The following is a 12,299-nucleotide window of genomic DNA, read 5'->3' as shown; positions in this document are numbered from 1 at the left end:
GTTTCTGTTCTGTCTGTCTGTTCGTCTGTTCTTCTTCTGTTCTGTCTGTTCGTCTGTTTCTGTTCTGTCTGTCTTCTGTTCTGTCCGTTCTTCTGTTCTGTCTGTTCATCTGTTCTTCTTCTGTTCTGTCTGTCAGTTCGTCTGTTCTTCTTCTGTTCTGTCTGTTCGTCTGTTTCTGTTCTGTCTGTCTGTTCGTCTGTTCTTCTTCTGTTCTGTCTGTTCGTCTGTTCTGTCTGTTCATCTGTTCTTCTTCTGTTCTGTCTGTTCGTCTGTTTCTGTTCTGTCCGTCTGGTCGTCTGTTCTTCTTCTGTTCTGTCTGTTCGTCTGTTCTGTCTCTTCGTCTGTTCTTCTTCTTTTCTGTCTGTTCGTCTGTTTCTGTTCTGTCTGTCTGTTCGTCTGTTCTTCTTCTGTTCTGTCTGTTCGTCTGTTCTTCTTCTGTTCTGTCTGTTCGTCTCTTCTGTCTGTTCGTCTGTTCTTCTTCTGTTCTGTCTGTTCGTCTGTTCTGTCTGTTCGTCTGTTCTTCTTCTGTTCTGTCTGTTCGTCTGTTTCTGTCCTGTCTGTCTGTTCTTCTGTTCTGTCTGTTCGTCTGTTTATGTTCTGTCTGTCTGTTCGTCTGTTCTTCTTCTGTTCTGTCTGTTCGTCTGTTCGTCTGTTCTTCTTCTGTTCTGTCTGTTCGTCTGTTCTGTCTGTTCGTCTGTTCTTTCTGTTCGTCTGTTCTGTCAGTTCGTCTGTTCTTCTTCTGTTCTGTCTGTTCGTCTGTTCTGTCTGTTCGTCTGTTCTTCTGTTCTGTCTGTTCGTCTGTTCTGTTTGTCTGTTCTTCTTCTGTTCTGTCTGTTCGTCTGTTCTGTCTGTTCTTCTGTTCTGTCTGTTCGTCTTTTTTTGTCTGGTCGTCTGTTTCTGTCTGTTCGTCTGTTCTTCTTCTGTTCTGTTTGTTCGTCTGTTCTTCTTCTGTTCGTCTGTTCGTCTGTTCTGTCTGTTCGTCTGTTCTTCTTCTGTTCTGTCTGTTCGTCTGTTTCGGTTCTGTCTGTCTGTTCGTCTGTTCTTCTTCTGTTCTGTCCGTTCGTCTGTTCTGTCTTTTCGTCTGTTATTCTTCTGTTCTGTCTGTTCGTCTGTTCTTCTTCTGTTCTGTATGTTCTTCTTCTGTTCTGTCTGTTCGTCTGTTCTGTCTGTTCATCTGTTCTTCTTCTGTTCTGTCTGTTCGTCTGTTTCTGTTCTGTCCGTCTGGTCGTCTGTTCTTCTTCTGTTCTGTCTGTTCGTCTGTTCTGTCTCTTCGTCTGTTCTTCTTCTTTTCTGTCTGTTCGTCTGTTTCTGTTCTGTCTGTCTGTTCGTCTGTTCTTCTTCTGTTCTGTCTGTTCGTCTGTTCTTCTTCTGTTCTGTCTGTTCGTCTCTTCTGTCTGTTCGTCTGTTCTTCTTCTGTTCTGTCTGTTCGTCTGTTCTGTCTGTTCGTCTGTTCTTCTTCTGTTCTGTCTGTTCGTCTGTTTCTGTCCTGTCTGTCTGTTCTTCTGTTCTGTCTGTTCGTCTGTTTATGTTCTGTCTGTCTGTTCGTCTGTTCTTCTTCTGTTCTGTCTGTTCGTCTGTTCGTCTGTTCTTCTTCTGTTCTGTCTGTTCGTCTGTTCTGTCTGTTCGTCTGTTCTTTCTGTTCGTCTGTTCTGTCAGTTCGTCTGTTCTTCTTCTGTTCTGTCTGTTCGTCTGTTCTGTCTGTTCGTCTGTTCTTCTGTTCTGTCTGTTCGTCTGTTCTGTTTGTCTGTTCTTCTTCTGTTCTGTCTGTTCGTCTGTTCTGTCTGTTCTTCTGTTCTGTCTGTTCGTCTTTTTTTGTCTGGTCGTCTGTTTCTGTCTGTTCGTCTGTTCTTCTTCTGTTCTGTTTGTTCGTCTGTTCTTCTTCTGTTCGTCTGTTCGTCTGTTCTGTCTGTTCGTCTGTTCTTCTTCTGTTCTGTCTGTTCGTCTGTTTCGGTTCTGTCTGTCTGTTCGTCTGTTCTTCTTCTGTTCTGTCCGTTCGTCTGTTCTGTCTTTTCGTCTGTTATTCTTCTGTTCTGTCTGTTCGTCTGTTCTTCTTCTGTTCTGTATGTTCTTCTTCTGTTCTGTCTTTCTGTTCGTCTGTTCTTCTGTTCTGTCTGTTCGTCTGTTTCTGTTCTGTCTGTCTGTTTGTCTGTTCTTCTTCTGTTCTGTCTGTTCGTCTGTTTCTGTTCTGTCTGTCTGTTCATCTGTTCTTCTTCTGTTCTGTCTGTTCGTCTGTTCTGTCTGTTCGTCTGTTCTTCTTCTGTTCTGTCTGTTCGTCTGTTTCTGTTCTGTCTGTCTGTTCGTCTGTTCTTCTTCTGTTCTGTCTGTTCGTCTGTTCTTCTTCTGTTCTGTCTGATTGTCTGTTCGTCTGTTCTTCTTCTGTTCTGTCTGTTCGTCTGTTCTTCTTCTGTTCTGTCTGTTCGTCTGTTCTTCTTCTGTTCTGTCTGTTCGTCTGTTCTGTCAGTTCGTCTGTTCTTCTTCTGTTCTGTCTGTTCGTCTGTTCTGTCTGTTCGTCTGTTCTTCTTCTGTTCTGTCTGTTCGTCTGTTCTGTCTGTTCGTCTGTTCTGTCTGTTCTTCTGTTCTGTCTGTTCGTCTGTTTCTGTCTGGTCGTCTGTTTCTGTCTGTTCGTCTGTTCTTCTTCTGTTCTGTCTGTTCGTCTGTTCTTCTTCTGTTCGTCTGTTCGTCTGTTCTGTCTGTTCGTCTGTTCTTCTTCTGTTCTGTCTGTTCGTCTGTTTCTGTTCTGTCTGTCTGTTCGTCTGTTCTTCTTCTGTTCTGTCCGTTCGTCTGTTCTGTCTTTTCGTCTGTTATTCTTTTGTTCTGTCTGTTCGTCTGTTCTTCTTCTGTTCTGTCTGTTCGTCTGTTTCTGTTCTGTCTGTCTGTTCGTCTGTTCTTCTTCTGTTATGTCCGTTTGTCTGTTCTGTCTTTTCGTCTGTTATTCTTCTGTTCTGTCTGTTCGTCTGTTCTTCTTTTGTTCTGTCTGTTCGTCTGTTTCTGTTCTGTCTGTCTGTTTGTCTGTTCTTCTTCTGTTCTGTCTGTTCGTCTGTTTCTGTTCTGTCTGTCTGTTTGTCTGTTCTTCTTCTGTTCTGTCTGTTCGTCTGTTCTGTCTGTTCGTCTGTTCTTCTTCTGTTCTGTCTGTTCGTCTGTTTCTGTTCTGTCTGTCTGATCGTCTGTTCTTCTTCTGTTCTGTCTGTTCGTCTGTTCTTCTTCTGTTCTGTCTGTTCGTCTGTTCTTCTTCTGTTCTGTCTGTTCGTCTGTTCTGTCTGTTCTTCTTCTGTTCTGTCTGTTCGTCTGTTGTGTCTGTTCGTCTGTTCTTCTTCTGTTGTGTCTGTTCGTCTGTTCTGTCTGTTCGTCTGTTCTGTCTGTTCGTCTGTTCTTCTTCTGTTCTGTCTGTTCGTCTGTTCTTCTTCTGTTCTGTCTGTTCGTCTGTTCTGTCTGTTCGTCTGTTCTGTCTTTTCTTCTGTTCTGTCTGTTCGTCTGTTCTGTCTGTTCGTCTGTTCTTCTTCTGTTCTGTCTGTTCGTCTGTTCTTCTTCTGTTCTGTCTGTTCGTCTGTTCTTCTTCTGTTCTGTCTGTTCATCTGTTCTGTCTGTTCGTCTGTTCTTCTTCTGTTTGTCTGTTCTTCTTCTGTCTGTCTGTTCTTCTATTCTGTCTCTTCATCTTCTGTTCTGTCTGTTCTTCTTCTGTTCTGTCTGTTCGTCTGTTTCTGTTCTGTCTGTCTGTTCGTCTGTTCTTCTTCTGTTCTGTCTGTTCGTCTGTTTCTGTTCTGTCTGTCTGTTCGTCTGTTCTTCTGTTCTGTCTGTTCGTCTGTTCTGTCTGTTCGTCTGTTCTGTCTGTTCGTCTGTTCTTCTATTCTTCTGTTCTGTCTGTTCGTCTGTTCTTCTTCTGTTCTGTCTGTTCGTCTGTTCTTCTTCTGTTCTGTCTGTTCGTCTGTTCTTCTTCTGTTCGTCTGTTCTTCTTCTGTTCTGTCTGTTCGTCTGTTCTTCTTCTGTTCTGTCTGTTCGTCAGTTCTTCTTCTGTTTTGTCTGTTCGTCTGTTCTTCTTCTGTTCTGTCTGTTCGTCTGTTATGTCTGTTCGTCTGTTATTCTTCTGTTCTGTCTGTTCTTCTTCTGTTCTGTCTGTCTGTTCGTCTGTTCTTCTTCAGTTCTGTCTGTTCGTCTGTTCTTCTGTTCTGTCTGTTCGTCTGTTTCTGTTCGTCTGTTCTTCTTCTGTTCTGTCTGTTCGTCTGTTCTGTCTGTTCGTCTGTTCTTCTTCTTTTCTGTCTGTTCGTCTGTTTCTGTTCTGTCTGTCTGTTCGTCTGTTCTTCTTCTGTTCTGTCTGTTCCTCTTTTTCTGTTCTGTCTGTCTGTTCGTCTGTTCTTCTTCTGTTCTGTCTGTTCGTCTGTTTCTGTTCTGTCTGTCTGTTCGTCTGTTCTTCTTCTGTTCTGTCTGTTCGTCTGTTCTGTCTGTTCGTCTGTTCTTCTTCTGTTCTGTCTGTCTGTTCTTCTTCTGTTCTGTCTGTCTGTTCTTCTTCTGGTCTGTCTGTCTGTTCTTCTTCTGGTCTGTCTGTCTGTTCTTCTTCTGGTCTGTCTGTCTGTTCTTCTTCTGTTCTGTCTGTCTGTTCTTCTTCTGTTCTTCTTCTGTTCTGTCTGTCTGTCTGTCTGTCTGTCTGTTCTGTTCTGTCTGTCTGTTCTTCTTCTGTTCTGTCTGTCTGTTCTTCTCCTGTTCTGTCTGTCTGTTCTTCTTCTGTTCTGTCTGCCTGTTCTTCTTCTGGTCTGTCTGTCTGTTCTTCTTCTGGTCTGTCTGTCTGTTCTTCTTCTGGTCTGTCTGTTCTGTCTGTTTGTCTGTTCTTCTTCTGGTCTGTCTGTCTGTTCTGTTCTGTCTGTCTGTCTGTTCTGTCTGTCTGTCTGTTCTGTCTGTTCTGTTCTGTCTGTCTGTCTGTTCTTCTTCTGTTCTGTCTGTCTGTTCTGTTCTGTCTGTCTGTCTGTTCTTCTTCTGTTCTGTCTGTCTGTTCTTCTTCTGGTCTGTCTGTCTGTTCTTCTGGTCTGTCTGTCTGTTCTTCTTCTGTTCTGTCTGTTCTGTCTGATTGTCTGTTCTTTTTCTGTTCTGTCTGTCTGTTCTGTTCTGTCTGTCTGTCTGTTCTGTCTGTCTGTCTGTTCTTCTTCTGTTCTGTCTGCCTGTTCTGTTCTGTCTGTCTGTCTGTCTGTTCTTCTTCTGTTCTGTCTGTCTGTTCTGTTCTGTCTGTCTGTTCTTCTTCTGTTCTGTCTGTCTGTTCTTCTTCTGTTCTGTCTGTCTCTTCTTCTTCTGGTCTGTCTGTCTGTTCTTCATCTGGTCTGTCTGTCTGTTCTTCTTCTGGTCTGTCTGTCTTTTCTTCTTCTGGTCTGTCTGTCTGTTCTTCTTCTGTTCTGTCTGTCTGTTCTTCTTCTGTTCTGTCTGTCTGTTCTTCTTCTGTTCTGTCTGTTCGTCTGTTCTGTCTGTTCGTCTGTTCTTCTGTTCTGTCTGTTCTTCTTCTGTTCTTCTGTTCTGTCTGTTCTTCTTCTGTTATGTCTGTTCGTCTGTTTCTGTTCTGTCTGTCTGTTCGTCTGTTCTTCTTCTGTTCTGTCTGTTCGTCTGTTTCTGTTCTGTCTGTCTGTTCGTCTGTTCTTCTGTTCTGTCTGTTCGTCTGTTCTGTCTGTTCGTCTGTTCTTCTTCTGTTCTGTCTCTTCGTCTGTTCTTCTTCTGTTCTGTCTGTTCGTCTGTTCTTCTTCTGTTCTGTCTGTTCGTCTGTTCTTCTTCTGTTCGTCTGTTCTTCTTCTGTTCTGTCTGTTCGTCTGTTCTTCTTCTGTTCTGTCTGTTCGTCAGTTCTTCTTCTGTTCTGTCTGTTCGTCTGTTATGTCTGTTCGTCTGTTCTTCTTCTGTTCTGTCTGTTCGTCTGTTATGTCTGTTCGTCTGTTATTCTTCTGTTCTGTCTGTTCTTCTTCTGTTCTGTCTGTCTGTTCGTCTGTTCTTCTTCAGTTCTGTCTGTTCGTCTGTTTCTGTTCTGTCTGTCTGTTCGTCTGTTCTTCTTCTGTTCTGTCTGTTCGTCTGTTTCTGTTCGTCTGTTCTTCTTCTGTTCTGTCTGTTCGTCTGTTATGTCTGTTCGTCTGTTATTCTTCTGTTCTGTCTGTTCTTCTTCTGTTCTGTCTGTCTGTTTGTCTGTTCTTCTTCTGTTCTGTCTGTTCGTCTGTTTCTGTTCTGTCTGTCTGTTCGTCTGTTCTTCTTCTGTTCTAACTGTTCGTCTGTTCTGTCTGTTCGTCTGTTCTTCTTCTGTTCTGTCTGTTCGTCTGTTTCTGTTCTGTCTGTCTGTTTGTCTGTTCTTCTTCTGTTCTGTCTGTTCGTCTGTTCTGTCTGTTCGTCTGTTCTTCTTCTGTTCTGTCTGTTCATCTGTTTCTGTTCTGTCTGTCTGTTCGTCTGTTCTTCTTCTGTTCTGTCTGTTCGTCTGTTCTGTCTGTTCGTCTGTTCTTCTTCTGTTCTGTCTGTTCGTCTGTTCTGTCTGTTCGTCTGTTCTTCTTCTGTTCTGTCTGTTCATCTGTTCTTCTGTTCTGTCTGTTCGTCTGTTTCTGTTCTGTCTGTCTGTTCGTCTGTTCTTCTTCTGTTCTGTCTGTTCGTCTGTTCTGTCTGTTCGTCTGTCCTTCTTCTGTTCTGTCTGTTCGTCTGTTCTTCTTTCTTTCTTTTCATCTGTTCTGTCTGTTCGTCTGTTCTTCTTCTGTTCTGTCTGTTCGTCTGTTCTTCTTCTGTTCTGTCAGTTCTTCTTCTGTTCTGTCTGTCTGTTCGTCTGTTCTTCTGTTCTGTTTGTTTGTCTCTTTCTGTTCTGTCTGTCTGTTCGTCTGTTCTTCTTCTGTTCGTCTGTTCTTCTTCTGTTCTATCTGTTCATCTGTTTCTGTTCTGTCTGTCTGTTCGTCTGTTCTTCTTCTGTTCTGTCTGTTCGTCTGTTTCTGTTCTGTCTGTCTGTTCGTCTGTTCTTCTTCTGTTCTGTCTGTTCGTCTGTTCTGTCTGTTCGTCTGTTCTTCTTCTGTTCTGTCTGTTCGTCTGTTTCTGTTCTGTCTGTCTGTTTGTCTGTTCTTCTTCTGTTCTGTCTGTTCGTCTGTTCTGTCTGTTCGTCTGTTCTTCTTCTGTTCTGTCTGTTCGTCTGTTTCTGTTCTGTCTGTCTGTTTGTCTGTTCTTCTTCTGTTCTGTCTGTTCGTCTGTTCTGTCTGTTCGTCTGTTCTTCTTCTGTTCTGTCTGTTCGTCTGTTCTTCTTCTGTTCTGTCTGTTCATCTGTTCTTCTGTTCTGTCTGTTCGTCTGTTTCTGTTCTGTCTGTCTGTTCGTCTGTTCTTCTTCTGTTCTGTCTGTTCGTCTGTTCTGTCTGTTCGTCTGTTCTTCTTCTGTTCTGTCTGTTCGTCTGTTCTTCTTTCTTTCTGTTCGTCTGTTCTGTCTGTTCGTCTGTTCTTCTTCAGTTCTGTCTGTTCGTCTGTTCTTCTTCTGTTCTGTCTGTTCTTCTTCTGTTCTGTCTGTCTGTTTGTCTGTTCTTCTTCTGTTCTGTCTGTTTGTCTCTTTCTGTTCTGTCTGTCTGTTCGTCTGTTCTTCTTCTATTCTGTCTGTTCGTCTGTTCTTCTTTTGTTCAGTCTGTTCTTTTTCTGTTCTGTCTGTCTGTTCGTCTGTTCTTCTGTTCTGTCTGTTCGTCTGTTTCTGTTCTGTCTGTCTGTTCATCTGTTCTTCTTCTGTTCTGTCTGTTCGTCTGTTTCTGTTCTGTCTGTCTGTTCGTCTGTTCTTCTTCTGTTCTGTCCGTTCTTCTGTTCTGTCTGTTCATCTGTTCTTCTTCTGTTCTGTCTGTTCGTCTTTTCTTCTTCTGTTTTTTCTGTTCTTCTTCTGTTCTGTCTGTTCGTCTGTTTCTGTTCTGTCTGTTTGTTTGTCTGTTCTTCTTCTGTTCTGTCTGTTCGTCTGTTTCTGTTCTGTCTGTCTGTTCGTCTGTTCTTCTTCTGTTCTGTCTGTCCGTCTGTTCTGTCTGTTCATCTGTTCTTCTTCTGTTCTGTCTGTTCGTCTGTTTCTGTTCTGTCCGTCTGTTCGTCTGTTCTTCTTCTGTTCTGTCTGTTCGTCTGTTCTGTCTGTTCGTCTGTTCTTCTTCTTTTCTGTCTGTTCGTCTGTTTTTGTTCTGTCTGTCTGTTCGTCTGTTCTTCTTCTGTTCTGTCTGTTCGTCTGTTCTTCTTCTGTTCTGTCTGTTCGTCTCTTCTGTTTGTTCGTCTGTTCTTCTTCTGTTCTGTCTGTTCGTCTGTTCTGTCTGTTCGTCTGTTCTTCTTCTGTTCTGTCTGTTCGTCTGTTTCTGTTCTGTCTGTCTGTTCTTCTGTTCTGTCTGTTCGTCTGTTTATGTTCTGTCTGTCTGTTCGTCTGTTCTTCTTCTGTTCTGTCTGTTCGTCTGTTCGTCTGTTCTTCTTCTGTTCTGTCTGTTCGTCTGTTCTTCTTCTGTTCTGTCTGTTCGTCTGTTCTGTCTGTTCGTCTGTTCTTTCTGTTCGTCTGTTCTGTCAGTTCGTCTGTTCTTCTTCTGTTCTGTCTGTTCGTCTGTTCTGTCTGTTCGTCTGTTCTTCTTCTGTTCTGTCTGTTCGTCTGTTCTGTTTGTCTGTTCTTCTTCTGTTCTGTCTGTTCGTCTGTTCTGTCTGTTCTTCTGTTCTGTCTGTTCGTCTTTTTCTGTCTGGTCGTCTGTTTCTGTCTGTTCGTCTGTTCTTCTTCTGTTCTGTTTGTTCGTCTGTTCTTCTTCTGTTCGTCTGTTCGTCTGTTCTGTCTGTTCGTCTGTTCTTCTTCTGTTCTGTCTGTTCGTCTGTTTCTGTTCTGTCTGTCTGTTCGTCTGTTCTTCTTGTGTTCTGTCCGTTCGTCTGTTCTGTCTTTTCGTCTGTTATTCTTCTGTTCTGTCTGTTCGTCTGTTCTTCTTCTGTTCTGTATGTTCTTCTTCTGTTCTGTCTTTCTGTTCGTCTGTTCTTCTTCTGTTCTGTCTGTTCGTCTGTTTCTGTTCTGTCTGTCTGTTCGTCTGTTCTTCTTCTGTTCTGTCTGTTCGTCTGTTTCTGTTCTGTCTCTCTGTTTGTCTGTTCTTCTTCTGTTCTGTCTGTCCGTCTGTTCTGTCTGTTCGTCTGTTCTTCTTCTGTTCTGTCTGTTCGTCTGTTTCTGTTCTGTCTGTCTGTTCGTCTGTTCTTCTTCTGTTCTGTCTGTTCGTCTGTTCTGTCTGTTTGTCTGTTCTTCTTCTGTTCTGTCTGTTCGTCTGTTCTGTCTGTTTGTCTGTTCTTCTTCTGTTCTGTCTGTTCATCTGTTCTGTCTGTTCGTTTGTTTCTGTTCTGTCTGTCTGTTCGTCTGTTCTTCTTCTGTTCTGTCTGTTCGTCTGTTCTGTCTGTTTGTCTGTTCTTCTTCTGTTCTGTCTGTTCGTCTGTTCTGTCTGTTCGTCTGTTCTTCTTCTGTTCTGTCTGTTCGTCTGTTCTTCTTCTGTTCTGTCTGTTCATCTGTTCTTCTGTTCTGTCTGTTCGTCTGTTTCTGTTCTGTCTGTCTGTTCGTCTGTTCTTCTTCTGTTCTGTCTGTTCGTCTGTTCTGTCTGTTCGTCTGTTCTTCTTCTGTTCTGTCTGTTCGTCTGTTCTTCTTTCTTTCTGTTCGTCTGTTCTGTCTGTTCGTCTGTTCTTCTTCTGTTCTGTCTGTTCTTCTTCTGTTCTGTCTGTCTGTTTGTCTGTTCTTCTTCTGTTCTGTCTGTTTGTCTCTTTCTGTTCTGTCTGTCTGTTCGTCTGTTCTTCTTTTGTTCAGTCTGTTCTTTTTCTGTTCTGTCTGTCTGTTCGTCTGTTCTTCTGTTCTGTCTGTTCGTCTGTTTCTGTTCTGTCTGTCTGTTCATCTGTTCTTCTTCTGTTCTGTCTGTTCGTCTGTTTCTGTTCTGTCTGTCTGTTCGTCTGTTCTTCTTCTGTTCTGTCCGTTCTTCTGTTCTGTCTGTTCATCTGTTCTTCTTCTGTTCTGTCTGTTCGTCTTTTCTTCTTCTGTTTTTTCTGTTCTTCTTCTGTTCTGTCTGTCTGTTCGTCTGTTCTTCTTCTGTTCTGTCTGTTCGTCTGTTTCTGTTCTGTCTGTTTGTTTGTCTGTTCTTCTTCTGTTCTGTCTGTTCGTCTGTTTCTGTTCTGTCTGTCTGTTCGTCTGTTCTTCTTCTGTTCTGTCTGTTCGTCTGTTCTGTCTGTTCATCTGTTCTTCTTCTGTTCTGTCTGTTCGTCTGTTTCTGTTCTGTCCGTCTGTTCGTCTGTTCTTCTTCTGTTCTGTCTGTTCGTCTGTTCTGTCTGTTCGTCTGTTCTTCTTCTTTTCTGTCTGTTCGTCTGTTTTTGTTCTGTCTGTCTGTTCGTCTGTTCTTCTTCTGTTCTGTCTGTTCGTCTGTTCTTCTTCTGTTCTGTCTGTTCGTCTCTTCTGTTTGTTCGTCTGTTCTTCTTCTGTTCTGTCTGTTCGTCTGTTCTGTCTGTTCGTCTGTTCTTCTTCTGTTCTGTCTGTTCGTCTGTTTCTGTTCTGTCTGTCTGTTCTTCTGTTCTGTCTGTTCGTCTGTTTATGTTCTGTCTGTCTGTTCGTCTGTTCTTCTTCTGTTCTGTCTGTTCGTCTGTTCGTCTGTTCTTCTTCTGTTCTGTCTGTTCGTCTGTTCTTCTTCTGTTCTGTCTGTTCGTCTGTTCTGTCTGTTCGTCTGTTCTTTCTGTTCGTCTGTTCTGTCAGTTCGTCTGTTCTTCTTCTGTTCTGTCTGTTCGTCTGTTCTGTCTGTTCGTCTGTTCTTCTTCTGTTCTGTCTGTTCGTCTGTTCTGTTTGTCTGTTCTTCTTCTGTTCTGTCTGTTCGTCTGTTCTGTCTGTTCTTCTGTTCTGTCTGTTCGTCTTTTTCTGTCTGGTCGTCTGTTTCTGTCTGTTCGTCTGTTCTTCTTCTGTTCTGTTTGTTCGTCTGTTCTTCTTCTGTTCGTCTGTTCGTCTGTTCTGTCTGTTCGTCTGTTCTTCTTCTGTTCTGTCTGTTTGTCTGTTTCTGTTCTGTCTGTCTGTTCGTCTGTTCTTCTTCTGTTCTGTCCGTTCGTCTGTTCTGTCTTTTCGTCTGTTATTCTTCTGTTCTGTCTGTTCGTCTGTTCTTCTTCTGTTCTGTATGTTCTTCTTCTGTTCTGTCTTTCTGTTCGTCTGTTCTTCTTCTGTTCTGTCTGTTCGTCTGTTTCTGTTCTGTCTGTCTGTTCGTCTGTTCTTCTTCTGTTCTGTCTGTTCGTCTGTTTCTGTTCTGTCTCTCTGTTTGTCTGTTCTTCTTCTGTTCTGTCTGTCCGTCTGTTCTGTCTGTTCGTCTGTTCTTCTTCTGTTCTGTCTGTTCGTCTGTTTCTGTTCTGTCTGTCTGTTCGTCTGTTCTTCTGTTCTGTCTGTTCGTCTGTTCTGTCTGTTTGTCTGTTCTTCTTCTGTTCTGTCTGTTCGTCTGTTCTGTCTGTTTGTCTGTTCTTCTTCTGTTCTGTCTGTTCATCTGTTCTGTCTGTTCGTTTGTTTCTGTTCTGTCTGTCTGTTCGTCTGTTCTTCTTCTGTTCTGTCTGTTCGTCTGTTCTGTCTGTTCGTCTGTTCTTCTTCTGTTCTGTCTGTTCGTCTGTTATGTCTGTTCGTCTGTTATTCTTCTGTTCTGTCTGTTCTTCTTCTGTTCTGTCTGTCTGTTCGTCTGTTCTTCTTCAGTTCTGTCTGTTCGTCTGTTTCTGTTCTGTCTGTCTGTTCGTCTGTTCTTCTTCTGTTCTGTCTGTTCGTCTGTTTCTGTTCGTCTGTTCTTCTTCTGTTCTGTCTGTTCGTCTGTTATGTCTGTTCGTCTGTTATTCTTCTGTTCTGTCTGTTCTTCTTCTGTTCTGTCTGTCTGTTTGTCTGTTCTTCTTCTGTTCTGTCTGTTCGTCTGTTTCTGTTCTGTCTGTCTGTTCGTCTGTTCTTCTTCTGTTCTGTCTGTTCGTCTGTTCTGTCTGTTCGTCTGTTCTTCTTCTGTTCTGTCTGTTCGTCTGTTTCTGTTCTGTCTGTCTGTTTGTCTGTTCTTCTTCTGTTCTGTCTGTTCGTCTGTTCTGTCTGTTCGTCTGTTCTTCTTCTGTTCTGTCTGTTCGTCTGTTTCTGTTCTGTCTGTCTGTTCGTCTGTTCTTCTTCTGTTCTGTCTGTTCGTCTGTTCTGTCTGTTCGTCTGTTCTTCTTCTGTTCTGTCTGTTCGTCTGTTCTGTCTGTTCGTCTGTTCTTCTTCTGTTTTGTCTGTTCATCTGTTCTTCTGTTCTGTCTGTTCGTCTGTTTCTGTTCTGTCTGTCTGTTCTTCTGTTCTTCTTCTGTTCTGTCTGTTCGTCTGTTCTGTCTGTTCGTCTGTTCTTCTT

Source organism: Nothobranchius furzeri, chromosome 2, assembly GCF_043380555.1.
Source record: "Nothobranchius furzeri strain GRZ-AD chromosome 2, NfurGRZ-RIMD1, whole genome shotgun sequence".
NCBI lineage: Eukaryota > Metazoa > Chordata > Actinopteri > Cyprinodontiformes > Nothobranchiidae > Nothobranchius > Nothobranchius furzeri.
This window is presented reverse-complemented; position numbering follows the sequence as displayed.